We start from the raw sequence: 9,316 nt of genomic DNA, 5'->3' as shown, positions 1-9,316 counted from the left end.
AATTTGAATCACCATTAAACCCTACCAAAATATTGACTCCTTAAGGAGTCCAATTACAATTCAATTTTTTGGTCAATAATATTTCTCTCTAAATGAGAGCTTTGATGTTCATGCAAAGAGAGGTCATTTATCTCCAACACTTTAGATCATTCATCTCAAAACCTCTGCCAATGTATTGAAGCAACTATGTTCTCTTCTCTATAAGTGTGTTGGATAATTGAATCCTCAAGCTAGGTAAGGAGAAGCCAAACATCATTAAGAATTATCAACACCAACCATCCAACAATATTCTTTCTTTTAGTATCCTCTACAATTAACTCAAAGTCTCATATAATAATATTTCATCCCATAGAGACTATCAACTTTAGGATCCAAAAGAGGGTTGGGACCTTTGACACATTACTAGAATTAGGACCAAAGTATATCTCTCAAAGTTATTAAGAGGAGTTGATATAATAGAGTTATAAGCATAACATATTTCCTTCCACTTCTTAATCAATAGTGGACTAGTGTGCCTTTTGAAGAGGGATCTGAAAAGTTCTAATTTTTCAAAAAACCAAACTTCCTAAAGAGGCAAATTAAATGGTGGAACAAACATGTTTCTAAAACTATCTTTGCTAAAAAAGAAACAATGTCTTGAGATCTACAGTAAATCTATTCTCATATCATTCAACATGGGTTGAACTTAGATACTTTTATCAAACAAAAAGTTTTGCAGGCCGAGTGGGAGGAGCTTTGTGGGAGAGAGGAGGAGTTTTGGAGAAAAAATTCAAGAGAAATCTGGCTTAAGGATGGTGAGAAGAACACAAAGTTCTTTTACATGTCTGTTAAGAAAAGATGGGATGCCAGTGCTATTTTTCATATTACAGATTCAAAATTGGGTATAGTTTTGAGGGAGGCAAAAGTCATTCAAGACGATGGAGTAAAAAATTTCAAAAACCTTTTATCTCCACCCCAAGATCAATTTTCATCTTCTTATTTAGAAGAGGATTTTCTTTCAGTTATTCCATAATTAGTTACTCCTCTAGATAATGTCAAATTATTGAAGCCATTCACTCTTTCAGAGATTAGAGAGGTTGTCTTTTCCTTGCATCTAGATAAGGCTCTAGGTCCAGATGGATATATTACATTTTTCTTTCATAAATACTAGGAAATAATCTCATTTGATCTTCTCTCTACCATGGAAGAATCTAGGAAGCTTGGTTATATGCTAAAAAACTTTAATACTACTACTATTGTCTTGATCCCAAAGTTAGCTTCCCCAAAAACCTTTGTTGAATTCAAGTTGATCTCTTTGTGCAACATAGTGTACAAGATTTTTACAAAAGCCATATACTTACGTTTGCAAAAAATCTTGCCTAGGATCATTTCTTCAAGGTAAGGAGGTTTTGTTCCTAGGAAAGAGACAGTAGAAGGTGCTTTAGTGGCTCATGAAGTACTCCATTCTATCAATAGACATCAGATTCCATCATTTGTAGTTAAACTAGATATGATGAAAGCATGTGATAAAGTAAACTAGAATTTTCTCATTAAAGTGCTTTTGAAATTTGGTTTTTCCCCAAAGTGGTGTAAATGGGTCAAGGCTTGCTTAGCTAGAGCTTCTTTTTTATTTATCATAAATGGGGTTCCTTCAGGCTACTTCTCATCCTCTCAAGGTGTAAGACATGGAGATCCAATTTCTCCATCTTTGTTTATTATTATGGTTGAGCCCTTTAGCAAGATGATTACTTAGAGGCATGTATAAAATCAATGGAAGGGTGTTTAGATTCCTAGAACTTCTTTGTAACACATTCTCTATTTGTTGATGATACTTTGTTGTTTGGACATGCTATAATACAAGAAGCTAGATCTATTAAGAAAGTGTTAGATCTCTACACTTCAGTGTCTGGTCAAAGAATTAGTGCTCCTAAATCAATATTTTATATTTTCTTTACTAATGCCTTGCTTTCCTCCAAGATTGTTAAAACTTTGGGTTTTCAGTAAGGTATTCTTCCTTTAGTTTATCTATGAGTTCCTCGTAAGAAAACATGCAACAAAGAATATAATCATTTCCACATAACACATAATAGATTTGAAATAAATATGTAATTGAAAATCCACATGCAAGAGAATAGACAACATACCCACAAAACATTTTGACACAGAGATATACCCTTGGAAACCCTCATTGAGGGAAAAACCCAGCATCCAAAGGCATCCATCACCATGTATTATTCAACAAAAATACCATTGCAATACAACCATGGAAGCCTTCAAAGCCATAACCACCACCAAGCAATCTAGGTGAACAAGCATGAATCTACACATCCCATGTCATGCTTCCAACCTTCACAAATGCTCCCTTGGCTAACCTATCAAGCCTTGTCCCACTTGACTCTTTCCATTTTTTGCCTTCTATCTTTTCACTCTACAACAACTACCCTTGTGGCTACTTATATAGTAGCAAGTCCCACAAAACCACCAAGTGGTATTACATAAACCATGTGCTACCTAACCCCTTGACCCCACAATTAATATTGGGATTTTAATTCTTTTCCACAATATTAATAATTACATGAAATATTATCACAATGTTACAATACAACTCATAAATTATATCTCATGGAAATCTTTACATGTTGCACTTCCATCTAGGTACTCATAGATACAACATTAAAAATAAAAATAATACAATATAACAATATTATGCAATGTGTGCAACACCCACTATCTCAACAATCTCCCACTTGTTTAATACAATGCATAGGGTCAATCTGGAGCCACTCAAATGAATAAGGGAACAATCCCTCCCAACACATCCACCATCATGTATCAAAGTAAATGAAGTGCTCCATCCTAGTACCCACAACAAAATCAAAGTATCTAACATCTCAAACATGAATGAAGCCACCTCCTACTCTGCCATTGCCACTGAACATACATAGAAGCCAACCAAAGAGAAAGTCACCTAACTTGTTGCAATAGAAGATCATAAAATCTTGTACCAACTAAAATTCCAAGCACAAAAATGTGATCCAAAGGTAATCACATGTATCCATAGTTGTCAAAATATCAATAGCTGAAATAACACCCACAACAAGTGCCAAACCCATCCAACTATCCATACCTTCAAAGATATACCAAGTGAATCTCACATCATTAACATATCCAATCTGTAACCTGCAATCATAGGCCTCAAGAGCAATACCTACCACATATATACCAAGAAGCTCCCACTATAAAAGATAATGTCAAATATATAACCAATCCACTCACAACATCTCAAAGAAGTGAATCCATGTAGTCGTAAGGACATCCACAACACATAAACCAATAATCTGCAAGAATAATTCTCATAAAAATCTCCAACACTCTCCAAGTTCTCAACAATCAATATAGGGAAGAGATAAAGGAATAACCATGTCATTTCTCACATGACATACATGAGCATAAACCAGTGATTACAATCTCTAACTAATCTTAAATCCAATGTAAGCAAAATCAAACATCTAGGAAGATAACCAAGACCAAAGAGAAACCATGCAAATCATAACATGTATCATGTCCTACACACACCTCTAGATGTAAACTATGCAAGTATGATCTCCTCCATAAAACCCCAACAAGAAGCCTCAACAACACCCAAACCATACCATATAACTAATCATAGATGTAAGCCTCTCACAAGAAGATCAAACTCATAAACCATTCCTAATCCAAGGAATATGCCCAATATAGAACCATCTCTCAAACTCAAACAACATAACAACATATGAAAATGGAGATAACCAATGCTAAACCATCTCTCAAATGAACTTTTTAGAACTAGTTAATGTACCATAGCGCAAGATCCATATCCATGAAAGACAAGCATAAACATTATGCACTTGAGAGAAACAATGGGCTATAGCTCTCATGTAGAAAAAACCTCCAAGTAGACCAAGAGTGGGGAATGAGAATTCTCATCAAGATATCCAAGTCTCCAACCAAGACTCATCTAAGAACAATCTCCTCTTAATTTCATATCAAGTGAATGCCCCTCAGACTTCCTACTGAAACCAAATAACTGTCCCAACAAATACTTCTCTAATCCAAGAGAAATCAACATCACCACCATCTTTAAGTATCCTTGAGTACCTATAACTAATCAATCCATGCCAACTCCAAATGCAACATAGCAATATCGTGAAGTATCCAGCTTATGATCAATGTACTCAATACTAAGAAACTAAACCAAGATCATTGTCAAAGTTCCAACCATGGCCCTAGGAACATAAACATGACAACATGATCTAACCATCTCAACCAAAAGAGATAACATGCTCCATATGAACATACTATAACATGTCAAAACTCTAAACATGTATCAAGAGTATACCATGACATAAAAAATGAAATCATCCTCACACCAAGGAGAACATTCCAAATGAAAGCATAAACCACACCTTTACCAAGAACCCCATTAGTCCTCAAGATGCAAACATCTCCACACACCATGAAGAAAACCATCTTCACATAGCATGAAGAACCATCTCCACACACCATGAAGAAAACCATCTTCGCATAGCATGAAGAACCATCTCCACACACCATGAAGATAATCAAGTGCACCATGCAATTGTCAAAGATGATTTTACAGCAACAGGATCAAAGACAAACCTCCAACATCTACAAACACTCAATAAATATATCATTGGCAAGAACTCCCACTCAACTATGGCACCAAGTCACCCATGGCATCATAAAATCCATCTCCTACATGAAGATCCTCTAGGTTTATACACACAACAAAAGTGTCAACACCAAGTGAAACCAAGATCTCTAAGCCAAGAAGATACAAACCAAACCAAGAAATAATCTTGCACCATCACCTCATCATAGTCACAAGCTTCCACTAAACCATGTATCCAAGCTATCCATGACATCATAATGAAAAAATATCCTCTAACCATGAGAATCAACCAAGGTATCAAACCATAAAAGAACTCAAAGTGCACATCATGAGCTCCTCAAAAGAAACCAAATAACCATGATCCTCAATCAAGAAGATATACCACCATAACCAAATCAGGAATTCAAACCAATGAACATCAAGGATGTACCTGTATATCCAATCATGTCATGCCAAAATCCATGGCTCACATCCATGAACCAAGCATCTAATTCTTAATATGTCCAACCTGTCAACATAAAATAGTCAACCACAATCCTCCACCATGACTATACCTATTAACAACATCTCATCCCTTCTACATGAAGAAAAATTAGTAAATCATGTGACTTAGAGCGTAGACAACCCAAAAACAAGCCACCAATCTGAATATGTATCAATAATGAAAGATCAATGGGTAAAGACAACCCATAACCAAGCTATAAATGTAACTTATAAGTATAGACCACTTACAATACTGCACAACTTGTAGACCCAACAAGTCATCATACATATCTAAACCAAACACTGATAACCATATCATCATGAGACCAATTTAAAATATGAACTGAGTATACAATGACATCAAATCTTAAAACTCCAAACATACAATGTCATAAACTCATAATGCTACCATAGTCAATATATATCATAAACTGTTCAGATTAATATATCACCAAATAAACCATGTCAAACCTACACCAAATTTGAAGCAATGTATAGAGCTCTCCAAGAAATTTTTGTTGAGTACTTGAAGTCTAAAATCTGACTCTATATGCCCAAATTATGCCCTAATCTATGCTCAAAATAAATAATATCTAACTTTCAGACTCTTAAAACTTGACAAAATGTCAAAATCACAAAACCAAACCTACACCAAGTTGTAGTTCTCTAAATTATCTTTCCAATGCCTATAAGAAGTCTGAACTCTGATATCCTAAGAGAAAGTTATGGTCATTTTACTAAGATAGACTTTTTACCTTTTTCACTGTGATTTTTTTTTTGTGACGAAAATTCTGACGTGATTAAATTTGACTAGCATCACAGGTTGAAACTAAAAAACTCTTTGATTTCCTCTTAACATGGCCAAACTAGGGCATATTATATATCCAAATTTATGGAAACATCAACCCGGATCCAATGGTGAGGTCTGTTTTTAACCAGGAGGTCATTTCTACAAGCTCCCCTCTAAAACCCTCATTTAAATGGAACATCCAAAAAACCCTTTTGTCCAACAATTTCAAATGCTTAAAATTTACCAACATCCCATCATAATAGAAAATCCAAAACCCTCATATCTATAAAAAATAACTCATAAATCTTGCCCTTTCTTTTATCATCTCATGCTTTCTCATGGATTCAATCCAGGGTTACAATAATAAGATCATAGCTTTGATACCACTTGTACGAAAACTTGTAACAAAGAATATAACCATTTCCACATAACCCATAATAGATCTAAAATAAATATGTAATTGAAAATCTACATGCAAGAGAATAGACAACATGCCCACAAAAAAATTGTGATATAAGATATATATTGGGAAACCCTCATTGAGGGAAAAACCCAGCCTCCAAAAGCATCCATCATCATGGATTATTCAGCAAAAATACCATTGCAATACAACCATGGAAGCCTTCAAAGCCATAGCCACCACCACGCAATCTATGTGAACAAGCATGAATCCACACATCCCATTCCATGCTTCCAACCTTTGCAAATGCTCCCTTTGATAACCTATCAAGCTTTGTCCCACTCGACTCTCTCCCTTTTTTGCCTTCTATCTTTTCACTCTACAACAACTACCCTTATGGCTGCTTACATAGTAGCAAGTCCCACAAAACCACCAAGTGGTATTACATAAACCATGTGCTACCTAACCCCTTGACCCCACATTTAATATTGAAATTTTAATTCTTTTTTCCAATATTAAATGATTAAATAAAATATTATCAGAATGTTACAATACAACCCATCAAGTATCAAGTATATCCCATGTGAATCTTTACATGTTGCATGTCCATCTAGGCACTCCTAGATACAACATTAAAAATAAAAATAATACAATATAACAATATTATGAAATGTGTGCAACACCCATTATCTCAATATTCCCTTCTTTGTTGGGAATAACAAGTCAACTTATTGGAAATCTATACTAGACAAAATTAAGGGTAGTGTTAGCTTGGAAGTTCAGATGGCTCACCTTATTTTGTCTTATTAGTTTTGTCCTATTTGTGATTCCTAATTATTTTATCTATGTGCTTCATGCTCCTTCAACAGTTCTTAAACAAATAAAATAGATTATCTATAATTTTCTATGGAGCATCAACATCACTGGGCAAAGGAAAATTCCCCTTATATCTCTAGATGAAATGGTGTTAGATAAATAAAGGTGTGGTGTTGGCCGCCATGATCTTGCAATCCGCAATAAAGTGTATGGAGGTAAGGTTGTCTAGAACATGATTAAAAGGCCAAATAGTACTTGGTGTAGGATTATGCAAACAAAGTATTTTGATACCATGGATCCTATTTGCATCTACTCTCCCTCAAGGTTCTAAGGTGTGAAACTTTATTGCTAATTTGAGAGATATTATTGATCACTTTGTATCTTGGGAGATTAGTAATGGTCAGAGGGCCCAATTTTGGGAAGACTCTTGGAACGACTTCCCCCCATTTATTAGTATCCTTGATTTTGTAGAGGCAATACAAATTTTCAAAACTAGCTGAGGGAAAAAAATTCATTATGTCAATCATGTGGAGCCTCATTCTCAACTGGTCATTTCAAAAGATCCTAGCCTACTCCCTACCTCTGATTCCACTGCTAAATTCTTTAAGGAAATTCTAAAAGATAAACAATTCTTCTTCCAAAATTAGGAGAAAAATGTATTTTGGGCCCTGGCACATGATGGAAAATATTTAGTCAAGGCAGGGTTAATTGCACTTAGCAAAGTGGTGGATACTAGGATGAAAAGGAGAGCTTTTTTGTTTTGTTGGAATGATTATACATTGCCTAAAGCTAGTTTTTTCTCATGGCTTGCCCTTAGAAAGAGATTTTTGACTAGTGATAGGCTGGAAATATTTAATATTGCCAAAAGATTTAAGTGCTTGCTTTGTCAGCAATTTATTGAGGATGTGGATCATTTGTTCCTTCAAAGTGATTTTGCACAGCTGTGTTGGAAGTTTGTTTTGAGAAAGCTGAACTTTTTTATGTCACTTCCTAACTCTTTGTGGGACCTCTTTGAGTATTGGTCAATTTTCTACTCTAATTCATTCCTAACCTCTATATGGAAATTCTTTCCATCTATTATTGTTTCAATATGCAACAGCACCTAAGAACATACAAAATTTTAATGGTGAATAAAGTTGGCACGCTGACTATTTCCTTGATTTATCTATTATGTCAAACATGTTCATGTAGATATCATACCCTTGAAGGAGCAATCACTAATGTGTGATTATACTCATTTCATATGTTAATCTCATTATGGTTTTGACAAAGTAGTGATAAAACACTTAGTCATTATCTAGCGAAGAACGGTGTAAGCCAAGTGTATAGTGTATGCCAAGCATAAGCCTCTAGACAATACATGCTTGAGTAATATGATAGTTAGTGCTAAGCACTAGTATGTGTTGAGTAGTCAATGTGTGCTGAGTCACTCAAGTGTTAAGCCATTCAAAAGTCGAGTATCAGTATAAAGAGCATAGTGAAGGTCAAGCATCAAAGTCTATTGATGTCAAGTTACCAGTCTTTGACATAGATGTTTGTTATGGCACAAACTTCTATGTAAACCATTTTTGGCCGACATGAACATGAATTTTTGATATTAAGAAATAAGTATGGAATTATATTACAAATCCTTGTGAAAATTCATGTAGCCAATCAGATAAAGGGAAGAATTAGGCAATAATAAGGATCAATCAAAATTGTTGATTATGACCTAGCCCATCTCCATAATGTCTACTTAAAGAGGTAAAACCTAAGAGGAAAATAGAATGTTGCAAAGAGAAGCATCTCATGTGCAAGGAGAGGAATGCTAAGAGCATAGAGATCATCTCATGGTGGAAATGATGGCTAACTTATGAAACTACAATTCATAATTAGTTTGAGAAGAATAGAGATAAGCAGTGAAAGGATAGAGAAGATATATCTAATCAGGAGGATCAAGAGATAACCAATAAAGAGGAGATCTAACATAAACTAGTAAGGTGCTAACCAAAGGATCAGGTGTTGAATCATTTTAACAAGTGATACAGAGTAAATCTCTTAACAGTAGTCCTAATAGGCTTTTGTAAATCTCCTAATAGAGTGCTTACTTAGTTGTGAGTTTAAATCCTTTAATCAAGGTGAGACCTAATAGACTTGTAAGCTTTAACAAGGAAAACCTTTCATAGGGGAGATCATA

The sequence above is a fragment of the Cupressus sempervirens genome, chromosome 7 (assembly GCF_028749045.1).
Source record: "Cupressus sempervirens isolate cs-2001-9-10 chromosome 7, ASM2874904v1, whole genome shotgun sequence".
Taxonomy (NCBI): Eukaryota; Viridiplantae; Streptophyta; class Pinopsida; order Cupressales; family Cupressaceae; genus Cupressus; species Cupressus sempervirens.
This window is presented reverse-complemented; position numbering follows the sequence as displayed.